Source organism: Carassius auratus, chromosome 17 (assembly GCF_003368295.1).
Source record: "Carassius auratus strain Wakin chromosome 17, ASM336829v1, whole genome shotgun sequence".
Lineage (NCBI taxonomy): Eukaryota > Metazoa > Chordata > Actinopteri > Cypriniformes > Cyprinidae > Carassius > Carassius auratus.
In genome coordinates this window covers 9233066-9253578 of record NC_039259.1, presented here as the reverse complement: position 1 = coordinate 9253578, position 20513 = coordinate 9233066, and the positions used below count along the sequence as shown (strand labels likewise).

At 35.1% G+C, this 20513-nt stretch overlaps 1 protein-coding gene across 4 annotated transcripts in view; it reads left to right on the top strand.

The window, feature by feature from the left end:
* Nucleotides 1-206: 206 nt before the first annotated feature.
* chrm3a (cholinergic receptor, muscarinic 3a) overlaps nucleotides 207-20513 on the top strand; it is an 80137-nt gene continuing 59830 nt past the window's right edge. For all 4 annotated transcript variants that reach the window (XR_003294134.1, XM_026285637.1, XM_026285634.1 and 1 more), the window contains exon 1: nucleotides 207-446. The gene's annotated coding sequence lies outside the window, so the exon portion shown is untranslated. The remainder of the gene's footprint in view (nucleotides 447-20513) is intronic.

Below are 20513 nucleotides of genomic sequence, written 5' to 3'. Positions count from 1 at the left end.
TTTACATAAAAGGGAAAGGTTGTCATATATATCCAAGATATCATTGCTGTTGATAAAGCTAAAATTGTATTTTTTTGCAGACAGTCATCTTTAAAATCACTGTGCAGTTTGTGAACGTGTTGGGGCGTTCTGAATGGCTCTTATATATGAACGCTCTGCCACCTGCTGGTGCGTCACAGACACTCTAGCCAATCACGCTCACGCGCAGGGAGAAGCCTTCCTCTCGTGCGCTCCGGGAGATTCCAGTGGCCTGGCAATTAGTGACCAGGGCGATACGGGGAACCGACACTCAAATATCCAGACCGCAACGGACGCTCAAGGACAAGCCGTGCATTCCTGGGGAGGAACAACGCGCTTTTAGTGGATCTACCAAAATGCAGAGGAGTGGCAAGAACAAGTTATTTCCTCTGAGCATCTTTACCTTTCAGTGAACTCTAGCTAATAAGGTAAGCAGTGTTAATAACGTTAAGAATTACATTAAATTAATAGCGTAAATAATTAATAAATTAAGCTCTGCATGCACAGTAAAGGTGTTGTAGTATTTTACAGTTTCAATAATGTTTCAGGGAACTTACAATTGTGCAATTTAATCACACTGTTAGAATGTCTTTCTGGAATTGACTGAATTTATTTCATAATAGGCTATATAATCAATTCGAATATAATCTTTCCTTATTGTTTACAAAAATAGCGTAGGGTAGTTTATCGTATTGCAAGCCATTTAACATTTCTTAGTAGGCTAATGGAAGGGTTTTATTATTATTTTTTAATTAACGAGTCTTTTCAGTAGATAAAACCATCTTGCTGATAAAATAGCGGACTGCTTTCTAAAATATTTCTCTGCAAGTATTACACAAATCAAATCTTGCCCCGTGTTTGCTGTCCGCTGTTTGGACTCGGAGCTAGCGATGCCCTAATCGCGAATGGATCTTTTGAATCGGTTCTTTTAATGAACCGATCAAGCGGGTTCGCATAACGGTGTGAATCATTTGTTCGACTCACTGGCGCACTGAATCGTTTGTCAACTGACAGAACTGTACTGAAAACGGAGCAACATGACCGCTGAATAAAGTGGATATTTGCATGCAATCAATTGAAATCGAACCTTCAAAAATCCTACAGATTTAGCGACGAAGAAGGTGTTTATTTTCAACACATGCATGTACAGCTTATGAAAGACTGCATGTAAAACAGTTTCAGTACACAAATACATTTAAAGCAGCAAACAGAGGCATCGTACTATAACCATTATTTTTATATGAAGTATTTTGCTACTTTGGTAAATGAACATAGTAAGCTATATCAAAGTATAACATTAGCAATGATGATGAGCACCATGTTATCCTGTGTGCTTTATATATTTAATAAATATAGAAATATGAAATAGCATATAAGCCTATCTTACTTTCTTATCACATTGCATCTTTTTCCGTTGAGTAGGCTATATAACTTTGTTAGGATTTTTTTTTTATTTTATTTCGCGCAGCACTGTGCAAAACCTTAGCTAAATTATTGATTGACGCACGACGATTGTTTCAGTGTTTAAAGCGTATGTAGATGTTTAATTAATTGAGAGACAGATTTTGACTATTTTGCGACCTTTATTGTGATTTGCCTTAATGGTGAGCAGAGCACGCGCAACTGTGTTCTGATGAACCATCTCGCGGGGGAGAAGCGATGAGTGATGTGTTATAATAACCAGTGTGCCAGAAGTGCTCATCCGCAGATATTTTGTTTATTTCGGGAAATCCGAAAGCGTGACAGGGTGAACTGAATCGGAAACATCCCTTAAATGTTGTGAAAGTTCGCACGCGACTTTGCGCACAGGTCGGAATCTTTAAGACGATGAAACTGATGGAAACGGAGGGTGGGGGTGTAGTCAAGAAATGTTCCGACATTAATGATATGTCAGTCAATGACATGTCAATCAATGTATTCCCCCTCTAGAGTTAGTCTGCACTATCAACAAGTAATGTGCCATTATGCATAGTGTATAAATTGTATGTATTGAACACACACACATATAAATATATATACTTTTTTTGCATGCATGCATGCATAATTTGTAATTAGTTAACTGTGTGAAGGTACACCATGAAACACATAACAACTTAAAAAAAAAAAAAAATGACATTTATGAATAATTCCAAGTGTGACAAGCCCAGGTCTCCCCTAAATATATAATAAGATTCAGCTAGTATTTTATAAGGTAATCACTTTTGACATTGTTTTACAGAAGAGCCTTTCATTCAATAATGCAAGGGCCAATAACCAAAGGGCACAAAATGTTTAATGCATTTTGATTCGGCCAGTCCTTTTAACTCACAGGTGTCCACAGACAGACGGCGTGCTCGTGTCAAATAGTTATAAGAGCAGCTCATGTTTAATGCATTAGGTCTTATCTGCACTGTTTGGCCCTTAATAGTGTGGACATGGCAGCAAAGAACACAGTGTCCATTCCTGTCTTTGGAAAAAGAGTTTCAGATTGTGTGTGTCTATGTCTGCGTGAGAGAATTTGCCGGAGGATCAGATTAAAGGAAGGAGGGAAGAAAGATGCGGTGGAGTGCGCTATGTCCTTATATGAAAGGATTTAAAACACCTTCTAAGTGAAGTGATCCTTGAAAATTTAGGCCGCCCTGTCTTTCTTGCAAAGTCAGTTTTTCCTCATTCTTTTCTTTTCTTTGTACTTCTGTCTCTCCTCAGTCTCATAACCTCCACACGCTCATACACTCGCTCCATACATACATACAACAACAACAACACACACACACATACATTATCTTTCCTGTCGGTAACTTTCTTTCTCACACACGTATGCTGCACATGCTTTTACAGCCTCATGAGGTATTGTGTTAGATCTATCTATCTATCTATCTATCTATCTATCTATCTATCTATCTATCTATCTATCTATCTATCTATCTATCTATCTATCTATCTATCTGTGTGTCTGTCTGTCTGTCTGTCTGTCTGTCCACCTACGTGCTCTTTCTTTAAAAACTTCTGAAACCGTTAAATGTAACACAGGAAGAACAAACATCCACATCCATAAAGTACCCACCTGTCTTTTCTCCTGTCAGTCATGCCTCATTAACTTGTTATCATTAGGCAAACATAATTTTAAAATGATTTTGCAATGTGTGTATGCTTCACTAGTCTGCTAAGGCTATTAAAAGATACACCTCTAAAGAACATGACACAAGAAAAACAATGTCAGCATTACGATTTTATTATTATTTTTTTTTGTCTAGAGGAAAGTCAAAATGGTCAACTCTACAGCGCTAAAAGTTTTTTAAATGGATCGAAATATTGTTGATTAGCCTAATGTGTTAATTGAATGGTTATGTTAGTTGAATGCCATTATCCTTTGTGAAAGTCTTCAGGCGGAATGACGTAAATTAATGGATTAAACCAATCAAGGTGTGACAAGACCAGTCAGGGTCACATTGATGTGCAATAAAACAAAACCAAACACATTTGGTATTCCATTGTAGCAGTGCTTGTTTGACCTATCTTGGCTTCCGTAGTCTTCTCAGACCTCCCCAATGTCAAATGGCTGAATGTGGTGCCTGAAGCAAACACTGCCAAGCTGGACTGCATGTCCTCACCTTGGAATGTGACTAGATGTCTATCATGCTTTAAAGACATTTCCAAGAATACAGGGATAATTATGTTTACAAAAGCCTGTCCAGTGCTGTGTTTGGGTGGCTGGTAGAATTGCGGAAATAAATGGACTCAATCTATCTATATGTTGCTTCTGGCTGTGAATATCTGTTCCACTATCTAGCCTGAAGGCTATATGAAAACTTCAGTTTGTAGTCTATCACTCATTGCAGCACCTAGTGTGTTTTCATGGTCAGATCCCTGTGATAAATATCCAAAGCACCTGGACCAATGAGTTTGGACAGACTTACCCTTGATTTGGATTTAGTTAGTACCCTGCAGTGCTAACTTGGTTGAAGACATTTGCTGTTACATAACTACCAGTACCATTTAATATTTGTGTTTCACTTTATCATTCTTAGTAGTGGATCATTGCACATGGAAACAAATTCATTTATTTGAAGCCTATCTTTTCCATTTTCAACTTCCTCATGTATGTGACTCCCCAGAATATGCTGTATTGCACTGCTTTAAAAGCCTTTAAGACAGCTCATTGATAAGAGACCAGTTTTCTTTGATGCATTGGTTTAATTTAGTCATCTGAGATCAAGATGTCTCTGTTTTTCATTGCCAGAGAGAACTTGGTTGGACTTCATTGAACAGTGATGCAATTCGCAATGCAATGCAAGTCATTATTATCCTTGGGAGGTAATATCTTCCACCTGTGTCACCAAATATAATTGATTTGACCTTTGTCAGAAATTGAGTTCACAACCCAAGGAAGATGAGTTCACGTGTTTTCAAAGTCTATCATTCTCCTGTGTAACAAGTTTGGATTTATGCATTGAATGGTTGAACTCGGTTATACCAATGTGTAGCTTATAGCGGTACTGAGGCAGTTACTCTGACACAATCCCCATTAGCACTCTAGATTGCTGGTTTACAGAGGTGTCAAGTAACGAAGTACAAATACTTCGTTACTGTACTTAAGTAGAAATTTTGGGTATCTATACTTTACTTGAGTAATTATTTTTCAGCCGACTTTTTACTTTTACTCCTTACATTTTCAGGCAAGTATCTGTACTTTCTACTCCTTACATTTTAAAAATAGCCTCGTTACTGCTTTATTTATTTAATTTGGGCTTGTTTTCATTCCGGCTTGTCATCATTCTAAAAAAAAAAAAAAAAAAAAAAAACGTATCCAGATAAATCGCGCCACCCGGATGGAGTGAATTTGATTGTGGTTGGATGAGAAGTATAAACAGATACCATTCCGACGCCCTATTGGTCTGTACGCGATCCATCGCACCTGCACATGACACAAATCCATCCACATGACATCACACTCCAGCTAGGACATAGCCAGTTTTGGGTTCATCAAAAAATATATTTCTCAGAGTCAGTCCCCTTAAAGTTCATATGAAACCGGCGTCAGACCGGTCTCCTCCCGTCTTTCAGCGCGCTCTTCAATCCACAGACCGCGGCGCAGCAGCGTTAGCTCAAACAGAGACAGAGGACACAAGGTGTGTTTATCGATAGATTGTTAGAATATCCGTATCTGTGCAGTTCTTTGTCATAAATACAGTTTACAAAAGGTCACGAAGAAGCAGTCGCTTTCTCATCTACTGTAAAGTTTTCGCTTGTCACCACTCATCACACCACAGCCGTTTCCTCCAGCGACAATCTAGCCCTTAACACATATGAACGAACACATACTTTAATTAAACTTATTCATAAGTACTTTATACATACACTAGCTACTGTGAAAAAGTCTTAGGCACGTTAGTATTTTCACTTAAAAGAATGGTGTTGGGCTATTTATATATTTTGCTGTAGTGTGTCAGTAGAAAATATCAGTTTACATTTCCAAACATTCATTTTGCTGTTGTCAAACTGCTTGTTCATTCAAAATCGCACTAGATTATTATTAAAATTAATGGCAAACTGATATTTCCTACAGACACAATACAGCAAAGGATATAAATAACTGGCTTAAAACCCTTTTTTTGGGGTGAAAATACAATTTTTTCTTTTCCATAAGACTTTTGCACAGTACCGTATTTTAAAAACGTTGCTATTTTATAAAGAATGACCATACAGTAATTCACAGAACTGATTAAAGACAGTGACAGACAGCACTCATTTTAACTAAATATCAGAGTGAGTGACAGATATACAGTAGAAATATTATGTGTGGTTTTGTATTAAATAATGACCATTGTGAAATACATTTATTAGCCTTAGATTAAGGGAAGCACATTTTGGGAAATGAGAGCATCCAAGGTGAAATCGATGGATTTATTTTAACTATTTGTAATGTTCTTTAAAGTTATCCATAGTTTTGTTGAGGTTCTTTTTTTTAAAGTATCGGTTCAGGCACTGTTTAGGCGCCGTTACCTTTTAAAAGTATTGAAAAGGCACTGGACCCTATACTTAAAAGTTATTATTTCTCACTGGCTCATTTACCAAATGGGTGTTTTCTCTTCCTCCTCCACAAATTAAGCTACTGTAGGTAGTTGCTGTAGCGAGACGTTTTAATAAATTATCGTCTGTAATTGATGACGCGATTGACAATGTTGTGATAACTAGGCCCTACCAACTTTGTAACTCGTTCCCCCCCCGAACGCTGGACATAGCAGACGTATGTACCGAATACAGGAAGCTATCAATCAAGAAGGTATCAGGATTATGAGTTATTTTTCGTTTTTGATAAATCACTTGGATTAATCATTAATTTTGACAGCACTATAATGTTTATTGTACAACTATACAAGTGTAATTGTTACTAAGCCTGCACCAATGTTCTTGTCCATTGCCCTCACAGATTCCTGCAGCTAAGCTTGGATGTACATTTTCATTCCATTAAAGTTATTGATGACATGCCTCTGAAGTTTGACTTTTTGCACCATAACAATACTTATTCGCAACTAGTCATCATATCTCTAGCTCTTTAATATATTTGCATTGTACTAAAGTGCGTTCATTTTCAATGGGCATATATGCGGCTGAAACAGGTAGCCTAGTGCATCCCAAATTTTTCAACATGAACATTTTAATATAACATTATAGTCATTATGGCCTTTAGAAATTTTTTTTTTGAGGAGGTGGGGTAGTGTACTATAGGCCCCTGTGGCACGGCCCATCTTTTGTTCTTAATGGTATTTTTTCCCTTACATTACTTTTACTTTTATACTTTAAGTAGTTTTTTAAACCAGTACTTTTACACTTTTACTTGAGTAAAAAGCTTGAGTTGATACTTCAACTTCTACAAAAGTCTTTTTAAACCCTAGTATCTATACTTCTACTTGAGTAATGAATGCCACTACTTTTGACACCACTGCTGGTTTATAATCCCTTATTAAGTGTTCTTCTGACAAATGTAATCCAGACATGATCCAGTCATAAGCTATGTGACTCTCATCCAATGGTAGCTCTTCATCTTCCACCTAAGATGATTTTCTTCTATACAAAGTGAATGTGGACTCTGAATTTATAGTTGACATAGTAAATAAAGGCTTTTAATTTAAAGTCTATTTACAGTGAAATTAGCACTGAATGACAGAAGAAAAGTAAAGTGGCTTCAGAATTAATCTGCAGTGGGTTTTAAAGGTTTTAAAGGGTTTATTACACAAGTGGTCAAACTAACACAAAAACAATCAATCAGGGTTGTCAATCAAGCTGCTTCTGTAGACACAATGATTGACCACCCTGAGGGCCTGTTGTTAGTAGGGGTCTTTCTTTAGTCTGTGATTTAAGTTTTACGCAGTGTCTATAATTTGTCTTATATAAACATCCTAGTTTTAAAAATTTTTTTTTTTTTTTTTTTTTTTATAGTATTTGGTTCTTGGTAGTAGCTACTGTTCATTTTTTATAATTCAGACCAAATCATTTATGGCAGGGAATGTTGCACCTTCTGAGTCTTGTTATTAAATTCTTTCTATTTCCCAAGACATGACTCCACTTGAATGTTTTAGGGTACACTAGATACATTTGAAAACTGCATTTTCGTTTCAAAACACCTTCCATCCAAACTAGCGTTTTTAAGAATTTTCGAAAACTTTCTCATCCACTCTGAAATGTAGGAAAACACTAAATTTTCTTTCCTGTGGATGTGTAAAATCAGATAAAGGTTTTCACACAATTCTTCAGGCAGGATCATTTTATTTAGGAAAATATATCACCATTGACAGATGCATTCACGTTGCATTCACTAATGATTATATGGTTTGATCTAAAACACATATTGGTCTCACGTTTTGCGGCAGGACAGCAATTGCAAGTACATTTTCTGTTTTCTTCACACATGAAAAAATACTATAGTAATTTATACTAAATACTACAGTGTTTTTGAACCATGATATAGTAAAGTACGTTAATTAATTTGTTGTAACAATTATAGTAATATAAACAAATTACTTTACCCAATACTGTACTACTATGTTATCTACAACTATAGGGTATATTATACTACGATATACTCGTACTAGACTAGATAAAAAATAAAGTATACAACAGTTTTTATTACAATTTATCAGTTCACTTAATAATACAGTATGCTGTGGCATTCATTAATGAAGTGTTGTAAATACTATAATATATACAGTATCATACACTTTACTATAGTGGTTCAAAAATACTATAGTATTTACTAGAAATTACTACAGTATTTTTTTCAGGTGGGATGGCATGACTGTGATATGAAGAGTGTACGAAATGTCACAGTAATACTAATTAATTATTTGTATTATCTATTAAAAATTAAATAAGGTTATCACTTCCTAAACCTTGAATTTGTCAAAAACAGATAGCGATCAAAGAGAGCTCCCATTTTATAATCTCTGAAGCTGTCAGACACTTTAGTTCAGCACAAGCTCACCCTTGAAAAAACTCCAGTTATTTATATACTGTTCACACTTCGTTGGTCATACTGAAAGGAAGCGAGCAGAACAATGTTTCGAGTGGTATTAAGTTGTTTTAAATGCCTCTGATTGACCATTTTATTCACACATTTATGTCTTTGATTGGCTACAATGCTTAGTGATATAAACACATTTTAAATAGAAACTCTTGACACTCTTAATTACTCAGTACTTTGTAATACTGTACTGCAGAAAAGCTAGTATAATTATTATAACACAGTTTATAACAGGTTGTTTGTTGTTGTCATTGTGTGCTAGTTGTAATGGCTGCTATAAACTTGAATGCATACTGATGCCTAGTGGCATTGATGCAGCATCATTTACCAATACCACAATGGAAATGCTTGAAATACTGTCAGCATGTAAGCTCTCATTCATCAACCAACTTTATGTAAGATACTTTAGTCTATATTTGCAGATGTGTAAGACGTGTAAAGCATTTTATTCAGCAAACATTAGTGATAGCAGCTTTATCCACACTACAGAAAAAATCTCGGTTGCACAAGCACCATGGACAAAATTGGTATCTTGCTGCGTCTTTGAATTTGTGTGGTTTGGTAGTTCTTTAGTGTGAATTAGAAAGAGCTCATTGGAGGTCATTGTTCACTGCCAAAGCCATAAGAGCCAACCACAGAAAAAGTCCAACCTGATCATTGTTCTCCCACAGAAAAGAGTAGCGGGAGCCATTCAAATTGGAAACAGGACTTGCATTGGCAGAGCTTTCAGAACTCATCCATTGTATAACCAACAATCGATGGAAAATTTGGTTAGTAAGCTGCTTGCCTTATAGGAATAGAGCACCCAAGTCTAAGTTGACATTCAGAAGCCTCCAAAAACGCAAACAAAGCAAAGTGAGACGAGGTCCAGGCGTGTATTGTCCATTATAAATATGCTGTAATTACTTCAGACATCTCAACAACTCAGACGCCATTGTGCAGCAGGAGAATTATTTACAACTTCCCTTCAAATAAGATTGCAACAAAGTGCACTTGCTCTAAATAGAAGCCCACAGCACCAATATACTTTTGATATGTGACATATTATATAAGTAACTCGTGTCTAGGCTGAATCTTGCATGGCAGAGGCAGAGGCAGACCAGCCAACATTGGAATTAAGATGAAATTGACAGAATTTGCTTCTAATATATTATTTACTGTTCGGACTGTAGTGCTATATCCCTGAGGGCTCCCAAGAGTAAACCAAGCTTTGTAAGCAGCCCGACAGAGAAAGTGACCCCCGCCCCCTCACTGCGCAAGGCTGTGAGGTGCAGGAACACTCTAGAAAACATGAAAGACTTCACCAAGATGGCCTCCACAGGGGACCCTTGGGGAAAAATGCCTAGTGAATAAAGGAATGAACATTGACAAGGTGTCGTTTCTGTGAACTGGAGCGTTTTTGTGGAGGTCTTACCTTTTTCAATAGATGTCACCTCAGAGCAAGTATCACTTGGTTGCTCCCTTCTTCGGAAAACATTACATTGACATCTTTTTCTCAACTTTTACCTGTCTAACGCAAATAAATGTTGTTTTGAATAACAAGTTGAGCACAAAATCAAAGCTATTCTTTTGTTAGCAATCGCTCTTGTGAGAATTTGTAGCATGCTGAGCGGTTTCCTTCTGTATGGGTATAGTCATTTTGTGTGCCCTTAAACTACACTGTGTGTTGCCACCAACTGTGGAAGGTCTGGTTTGCTTTCTCTTGTTGTGTTCAATTTTAACAGCTTTGTCACAGAGCTGTAAACTAATTTTCCGGCTCTCCAAATCCTGTTGATTGTCGGTGGAGCCAATGCACCAATGCAACGTTCTTCATTAAACTAAGCGTTAATAAATATTTATTTTGTCAGGGTAAAACCTCAAAACTGTTTTGTTAAGTTACAGGGATAATTCACCCAAAAATTATTTACTCAACATTATTTCGTTCCAAAAAAGCATTTTTCTCCAGTGAAGGCTGTGGAAAATTAGCCGTGTGTTCTGATGAAAAAAAAAAATGTTTGCAAGAAAAAAAAATATAATATTTCATGATAGTATGGAAAATTATTTTAATAATTTATTAATTTATACATATTTATTTATATAGAGGGACCAAATTAAAAAATATATTGATTTTCTTTTTCTTTCAACAGCCTTTCATGTCACTTCTCACTATAGTTGCTATTAAAAGTGGTAAGTGGACATTTGATCTTGCAAGTAATGAGGTTATGTGATTACAGTGTATACTAACTGTTTGAACTGTTTATTGTTGCAATATGCATTATGTTTAATTAAAAAACAGTAGGCATTATTTAGCACAGTATGCAGTAAACAGTAGATTGGGTTTGTTTTCTGAACTTAGCCTTATATTCATCTCTCTGTCCATTATTTAAATATTTTATGCATTTGTTGTTTATGTGATGATTTCTTTTGTTCTTTTCTTTCTTTCATCCCCTTCTGCGATCATAATTATGCTTCTGGGATTCAAATTTAGCAGTCAGAAGACACTACTATTATGCTCTGTTCATGAACTTTAAATGATTTGTCATTATTTATTAATATATTTGTATATTGATGGCATTTTTCAGGATGGTAATATCAAGCCTGTTTCAGCCTGTTTGTGGTCAGGAGAGCAATTAACCTTTTTTTTTATTTTCCTGATGTCACTTTTCTTCTTGTAGTTTTGCTTGGAGGAAGGAAAAAAGCAGCTCATGAAGGATGATGACCTTGGGTCTTATTAACTTATGAGAAGCCATGGTTTTAGCAGATATAATTAATGCACCATAAATTATATTTAGGGACATCAACAAATAGATAAAGTATGAGTCAGGTCCTTCAATTTGGAAATATTCCAAATCCCTACCTTTGACATTTCCATGGAAACACTGTGAATGCGCACATCATAATAAAAGGATGTCTGGATCACTTGGATTCTGTTTACAATAGAGGCAAATCGGCATCAGAATATTCCCTGGCAAGGTGAATTTTCAGGTCTCAAGGATTCACAACATGAGAAGTTCTGGTTGCCTAGACACATCTTAATCTTTGCCCTGGATTATTCTGTCAAATACGATTTTGAGAATTGTGAATTTTTTAATCCAAGTCGAGACGTAATCTGTGTCCTGGGTAATTGACCCTGTGTCACATCTAAAAATGATGGGCCTTTTAAAGTCATGCTTTCCATTGGCATAAATATATATATATATATATATATATATATATATATATATATATATATATATATATATACAAAAAAAAATATTTTTTTTCATGCGCTAGTGGAAAAGGGTTAAATTATTTAAAAAGAAAATGATAATTTCTGAGTTTTAGAATGTAAGATCTTTTATATTGGCAGAGAGTTCCAAAAAAAGAGCAGAGTTCATTCCTAATTTGTTCATACTGGATGCAGTACACGTACAGGTATTTCCTCTGGACTGTCTCCCTGCCACATCATTAGTAAAAGATCTATTAAGGTCATTAAAACAAAATATGACTTTCCAGTTAATCAGTCAGAGCTGGACTGCTGTCTCTCTTAACATAATCTTAGCCTTGGTCTGCAATCTTAATCTTCATTTTAACGTGTGCTGTCACCATCTCTATACATCCCTCCCCCACTCACTGAGATGAACAAACATGGAGTGATTGAAGTGTTCAGACATCATAACCCCAAATCAACACAGATAATGTTGGAACAGTGGGTGTCCTCCCCAATTCAACACCATTCATTTCACAGACCTTTGCCAGCCTTTGGAGACCAGTCATACATCATCTGTCCATTTCATTTACCCTGCTAAACTTTTGAGTTCTGTTTAGGGTTAGTTACAGCACTACATTGGTCGAGGTCGATTCAGTCAATTAAAAAAAAAATGTGTAGAAAATTCAGTTGCTGTTTCGGTTTGCACTGCAAAAAAATTGACACAATACAACTTGCAACGCAGACGGATGCAAAACGGTGAACTCGAAAACAACCTAAATTAAATTCAGATTAATTCACAAAATATTTCACAATTCACTGAGCCATTTATTTTTTATAGTGATGAAAATAATCAAGATATGCAAATACAGTCAAAGCTGATTGCGAATTTGTTTTCTTGAATATAAAGTGTACGATATTTGCCTGCCATCACTGTTGAGATATTAAACTACTGGAAGATTTATTCAAAGACAAATTTGTAAATAAGGTTTACGACATTACATTATCATCGACTGTATCATTCTTGATAACACAATGGGTGTTTCAGAGTTTTGATGAATAAAAATATGAGGCCTTAGTATGAAGTTTCACTTTTATTGGGTTGTTCAAGTTACAAGTCTTTATATAACAATATCAAACTAGTATTCAAAAAAGAATATTTCTTCAACCGTCCTCTTTAGTTAATTCAGCAATGAATTAATACATAGTTTGGAGGATAAAAACTGATTCTGTAATTTGAATTCTCATGATTATTATATCATTCTGGCACTGCGAACGATATTTGATCATTAATTGCTTTAAGTATGTCTAACATTAAATTACAATTATAAACCAATATTTTGGCACTTTTTTGTTGACAGTGAGGCACTGTTTCAACCGTTTTTGAAAATTGATTATACATAATTCCAAAGTAACTATTCCATCAACTATGACTAAATGTTATTTGCCAGGTAATTAACCTCAAATCCAATGTTCGAAATGCATCGCTCAGCTCCAGAGCGCTGCTAACTAAGCTAGAAACTTGCTTTAGTGGCCAGACACATACACTGCTTCAGCTAATGTGCTGTAAAATTCATTCTGGTTACGTCATCTCCCTCATGACGCCACACACCTCTCATGGGGGGAACCGCAGGCCGGTTCATCTGTCCGAAAGAAGAATGAGCGGTCCGTTTTTGCTGTTGATGCTGGACAGCGTGACCAGGGGATCTGTGACTTACATTTCAGCAACTTTTACGAATGTCACTTATTTGAGGCAAGACGCCTAGGTCAGACTTTCCACTTACAGTCTCTTTCCCTCTCTTTTTCTTTCCAGCTTCCTTCCTCCCTCCCTTTTCTCCCCTCATGATTTTCCCCAGTTTGCTATGAGTTTGATGTTATGTCTGGCAGAAGACTGCATAAATTCATTTTCCACCATCACAAGCTCGCTGAGTGCTTATGCAGGAGTTAATGAGCCATTCATTCAGTGCTGTCTCCAGCAGACCACAACCATCTCCAGCAAATTAGACTTTCGTTCTGCCTCAAGACTACGCAAGGAAAACACAACACAGAGATTTAGTCTAGGCCTCGGTGGAGGGTTTAAGCAAGCACGGTTAGCTTTAAAATATGCTGCAGAAAACCCAAAATTATGCTTTTCTTTTTGGAAATGCAGCTGTGATGCAATTTAGTGCAATTATTACCCTACAGTGACTTTGAAGGCTTGTTTCAAGGGAGTTATTCTGACATAATTTGCTGTAATTTTTAGCTGTAAACAAGTGTTTGCTTATTAATAACATTAAAGCATTTTACAACGTTGCATTTTGTTATCATTTGTCAAGGAAAAGTTAGTTAATTTATTTCAGTAATTCAACTCAAATTGTGAAACTCATGTATTAAATAAATTCAATTCAGTTCAATTCAAAGTTGGTTAAATGACCATAGTGTTGGTGTGCTTGACTGGCCAGCAAACTCACCAGACCTGAACCCCATTGAGAATATATGGGTTATTGTCAAGAGGAAAATGAGAACAAGAGACCTAACAAAGCAGATGAGCTGAAGGCCACTGTCAAAGAAACCTGGGCTTTCACACCACCTCAGCAGTGCCTCAAACTGATCACCTCCATGTTACGCCGAATTGAGGCAGTAGTTAAAGCGAAAGGAGCCCCTACCAAGTATTGAGTACATGTACAGTAAATTACAAAAGAACAACAATCAACTATTTTTTTCATTTTATTTTTTATTTTTACTGGTTATATAAAATATTCTAATTTGTTGAGATCGTGAATTGGTGGGTTTTTGTTAAATGTGAGCCAAAATCATCACAATTAAAAGAACCAAAGACTTCGGTCTGTGTGCATTAAATTAATGAAATAAATTGAAAATAAATTAACTTTTCCTTGACATTCTAATATATTGAGAAGCATCTGTATTTTTCTTGTTTTCCAGTAAATATTTTCTTTGCAGCAAAGAAATGTAGGTATTACCCTTAACAGATGAAAGGATAGCACGAGCCTATTGGACAGTCAAATTGATGTTTTATTGAGAATATGATATTGGTCTGAAGAATGAATGCTGGATCAGATGCATTTAATAACACTCGCTCAGTCAGTCTCTTATAATACTCTACTACACATACTACACTGCTTTTAATACAGTAATGCATTGTGTGTGTGTGTGTGTGTATATATATATATATATATATATATATATATATATATATTGTTTCAAGGGAGTTATTCTGACATTATTTGCTGTAATTTTATATATATATATATATATATATATATATATATATATATATATATATATATATATATATATATATATATATATTTTCAGTATTTTTCAGTTTAAGACAACTACCAAGACCACACACAACATGTCTGTGTAGGAGTACAGACGTGTATTTTGGAAAAGGCCACTTTAGAAAGGCTTCTATGTTTCCTTGCATTCCCGTCGGATATAGGAAGGAATCTGCTTTAATAGTTGTCAATCAAAGTCAAACCTGTCTGCACCCGATGACTGATGCTCATTCTCATTCTCTCTCTCTCTCTCTCTCTCTCTCAATCGCTCGCTCGCTCTCTTTGTCATTTGCTTTCTGTATATCCAGTTTTTATTCTCTGCCTGACACACTTCTTATCTGTGTATCTTGTCTCTTTTGTTTTGTCTCTGTGTTTTAATTTGTCTCATATTTCCAATGTCCCCTCTGTGATCAGATGCTCGGTTAATTAGTTTGAGGGTCCTGCTGTCTAAACTCGATCCAGAGTCAACACAACTTTTTTTTTTCTCAGAGACCACACAGAGCAGCATGTTCTCAGGAGTGTTAGTGGGGAACATGTTGCCTCACAATGACTATACACTATAAAATTAATACCGAAACGAATCACTCCATATAAAGGATTTTGCAGTACAAAGAAGAGGACTTGATATTTTGAGGTACAAACATATTGCTGGTTTCAAGCTTGTGTGTGTGTGTTTGTACCTGAGCACAATGCTTTTGCCAATTATACATATGAAGGGGTGTTTCTTAAAGTGACAGCAGTTGAAAAATGACTCAATGAGTCAGAAAGAGCGTGAAAAATGGTCATGCCACTATGTAAAATTTAAAATGGATAAGCTTGTCCAAAATTGAGGTTTAAACCAGCTGTTCTTTATCCAGAACCATTGCTCTGAAAGCTCAATTTTTATCTCTCATACCAGAAGTATCTAGCAACATGTTTTTTTTTTTTTTTAATCCATGACCTTGAAACCGTAATGCAGGTACATTGTGATAACATCAAATGATGAAATGACATTTATATGGTAAGAAAACTGCCTTCAAAGTCATTATTGATTTAGCTCTATATCAAAGTTTTCAGCTTCAACAGATGGCACTAAATCATTTTTTTTTTATTATCTATTTATTTCCTCTTCAAAACATTTAAATATTCAGATTAAGGGCATTTTTTTTTTTTTTTTAATAAAATGTTTGCTAGTTTTTGGATATCAGCATGATTTGATATACAAAGTAGAGTTACTGTATCTTTGTAAAAGTGTGACACTGCCAGTTTCTGGGACTGAACTTTGTGAAATTTGTTGTGCGTCTGTAGCTTGTGGCATTGGTTTTGTTAACATACTTGTGTATTTTTCTAATATGGCCAAACAAGCTTGAAATTACATGTTTAATGGGACAGCTGACTCAAAAGGGTAAACGTTATTATCATTTACTCATATTTATGTTGTTGAAAACCTCTATGACTTTCCATTGAACACAAAATTAGTAATTCTCAGTTTTGAAGAGTTCCTGCTTCAAAAAAGGTCACAAAAGCACCGTAAATAAATTATACAATTGGTACATTTGGCTCATGTGCCATATTCAATTAATGAGAAGAACAGTGTAGTGATGACCGAAAGAACAAATTGTTCTGTTCAGTGAGGCACTGAATGCATCAAGAAGTGCTGCATGGGGTATGAAATCTCAGTGCTCTTTGGTTGTATGGGATAGTGTATATTTACAAAAAAGAGTTTTAACGTTTAAAGCCAGTGATGCAATAAACACTTTTTAACTTTTCACTACTCTAATCCTTTTTTAAACTTGAGAACTTGATTTTTGTTTTAATATTAGGTGAGCTATATCCCCGTAAACTTGACCTTTTAGTGTGAAACTATGTGACATAAAGAACAGAAGCTTCTTATCGTCTATATTCTGAAGTCCACATCAGTGATGGTTGATTTAGCTCATATATCGAGGCACATACCTATAGATCTACACACACACACATACACACTAATAGGTTCAGTGAGGCATATAGTCAGAACACAGTCTTTAATTAGTGTCAGAAATTGTTTACCTCTGAGCGCTTTGGCTTGGATTTAATATAGTCTAGCAGATATCATCCTAGCTGACATTAGTAGCCCCATTTCCTCTCTTATATACACTATCAAGTTCCTCTGTCCATGTATGGAACACTCTCATGTCTGTGTATTTACATTCTCTCTACATGTTTTAAATACTAAAGAACATCCAAACACTTTTTCACCTCACGAATCACTCCAAGACTGGGATTTCAGTCCATCAGAGGAAAAATACTTTATCAAACACGTATATTAAAAAAAGAACTCAAGGTAAAGAAATATTTAATTATTTGTGTGTAGTTGATGTATTTCCTGGAATGTGGATTTATATCATTACATACTGTTTAAAAGTTTGTGGTAAGTTTTTTTTTTTGTTGAAGAGAGATTATTTATTTATTTATTTTTATTCAGAAAGGGTGCATTGATCAAAAGAGACAATAAAGACTTTTATAATGTTACAAAGATTTCTGTTTCAATTAAATGCTGTTCTTTTGAACTCTTTTCATCACCAATAATAAAATGTTTCTTAAGCACCAAATCAGCTTATAAGAATTATTTCTAAAGGATCATGTGACACCGAAAAGACTCAAGTAATGTCAGCTGAAAATTCCGCTTTGCTAATCTAGAAATCAATTAATTTAATTATTTTTAAATACATTGAATAGATATAATTGTTTTGAATTGTAATAATACAATTCACTCCCCCTAAAATTCCTACAGATGTCCGAATAACCACCAGTGTAGTTCATTTTGTTAACAATAATGTTCCACAGAAATTTTAACATGTTTGGTCTTCATTTTAAATAATAACTTGGTTTCACACTTTGATTCCTCATAAAAACCTAATTTTGTAAAATGTTAAAATGTACAGTCTTGTGCTTGTACTAAATACTTTAAATGCCACTTTGTTATATAAAACAATTGGTTTTAAGTCCCTTTGTGTTTTCACTTTGGTATCCAAAACGTGAATAGCAATGTTTCTGAACAAAATATAAAGGAATTGACTGACATATTGATCCAATAGCTTGTGGCTGAACATTGATTGATTAGACATTTGATTTGGGGATTGGTTAGTTTAATGCAGTTAATGTGAAACAGTAGGTGACTTAAAAAGCTCTTAGTTGCCAGCAACCTCAAGAATCATAAATCATTAGATTTCCCAGTTATTGGATCTTTTGGTTTTTCCTGAAATTTTCCCCTTCATTCCTTCCTCTGGTTCCCTTCATGACCCCTGAGGTGTCACAGCGTGGAGTCAACTATCTGTCCAATCCACTTAGAGTTTATTAAGGACACACACACACCCCAGTGTGAGTTAACCCTCATTACTGGAGTGGTCAGGAGTTTACCGTTAAGGTCATTGGTAAAAAGATGTGAAGAGAAGTGAGAGCATTCATTTAAATTCATTTTAGTTTTATAAACAAGACTGGGTTGATAAACACGGTAACAGGTGATATAGCTCTACAGATTTCCCAAGATCATTGTTTGGCAAAATAATTTAGTTCTCTTACAGCTAGTCCTAAAGGGTTGTCTCTCTCTGTCTACATGAGAAATTAAAACTGGTAAAATCTAAATATTATAACAGTAATATTCCTAATTGTAATTTCAAATTGCAATAATGTGTCTCTATTGAAACAACAGTGGTTGAGTAAGTGTATTTATTCAGGAAATACAGTTGCAGACAAAATAGTTGAGATCTCATGACAGAGCACACAGACTGGCTCAATGGCAATTGAATTTGAATGGCACTTGTTTTTAGTTTTTTTTGATTTTATGATTTTTGTATAGTTTTTATTTTTTAAATACTTTTTAGTCTCATCAATATAGCATGTTGAAATTGTTGCATTTTTAGTTTATTGACCTTACTGTCGTCTCTTTTGTGTCATGGGAGAAAAGCTTGTCAACTAACAACAAGAAATTAGCACTACTTAGAACTATGGCTAACATGCTGGTAAGGTTCTCTCAAAGTTATTTGGCCATTGATAACATTCTCAAAATGTTTTTCTGAAACATTTTAGTTGGACGTTTGTCTAACATTTTTTAAATGTTACCAATTAATTTCAGGTGGTTTAAAGAACTTCAAAAAAGTTACATTTTCATGATGTTTGCTAAATAATAAAATGGGACACTCTTAATCTTGTATTTAACATTCACATAACCAAGAAATGTTATTTAAACATTTAACTAACTGGATGTTTTGAATGTGCAGAGAACATTCAGAAATAACGTTTTCATGATTAAATGGAAATATAATCAAAAAATTATTGGTACATATTGTTGAAGAGTTCGACTCGAGCAAAACCTACTGACAGGATTTACATCAATATTGCATAATGATGAAACACACATTAATGTACTATATGAAAGATTTTAAATAAGTGTTTAAAGCTGCACATTTCTACTCTGCTGGTTTCAGGGTGATCCTTAAAATCGCTTTCTCAGTGACTGCTTATTCATTTATTAAGCTGCATGGCAAATGTTTTAGTGTATTTAAAAACACTCCAGCATTGCCTAATTTAAATGATTTTGCATCAGTAATGTGTGTCATCTAATGACTGCGGTTAGCAGGTATTGCTGTAGTATTACCTCATTAAACTCATGCCTGAATCAAAGGGCAGACTTGCAAAACCTTTCTGCATGACTCACCAAGAAACGTTTGATTCATCAGGTGAGATGCTTGATGACATCTAGGGCTTTAAGTGTTTTATATTATGGGGTGTTCCTATGCTTTCTCACATACAATTGGTCATTACTCCAAATGCATGTTAATGCATTGCAGCATTCAGCCTGGAATGATTTCTAAATGCTGGCCTTGTGCTGAGAGCGGCTTGGGGGACCAGGACTGTGAGTGAGCAAACAGAGCGTGCTCCATATTTTTATGTGCCGTTTATTTAGGGCTGTCAACAGTCTGTCATTCTGACATCCGCATTCAAGGGGAGGAGAATAAATTCAATGGGAGATATGCCTGAAAAGATTCAATGTTTGTCGAAGTAACTCTGTCAGAGGCACACTTTGATCGTATTTGTTTGTGTGGAGGTGTGACTGTGTTGAGTTTGTGTACAATTATAAACATGCTCTTATTTTTTGGACTTTTTCAACGTAACGATTTCTGTCAGAGCAAGTGACACTTGGCATTTCTTGCAATGCTGAACAGCAGATGTTGAATTTTTTATGATTTCCTGCAAGCATTAATCAGTGCATCCACATCAATATTCATAAACCCACAAAACAAGTCTGCAAGGACAAAATATTGTGTACAGCTGGATTTTTTCTTCTTCTTATGTTATTGTTGACAAATAATACCTATAAATGTCAGATTAAGACAGAATACATCTTAATTTTTGTAAATTCTAAAAGCAATAGAATAAGGTTCATTTATGCAAAGAAAAAATATAACACTATTATGAAAACATTCTTATGAAGTTTATTTAAAACATTCAAATATTTTAAACATTTTACATTTAAAAACCATACTGTAAAAAAGCCAGAACATATATGTTTTAATGTACTTTATTAATATAA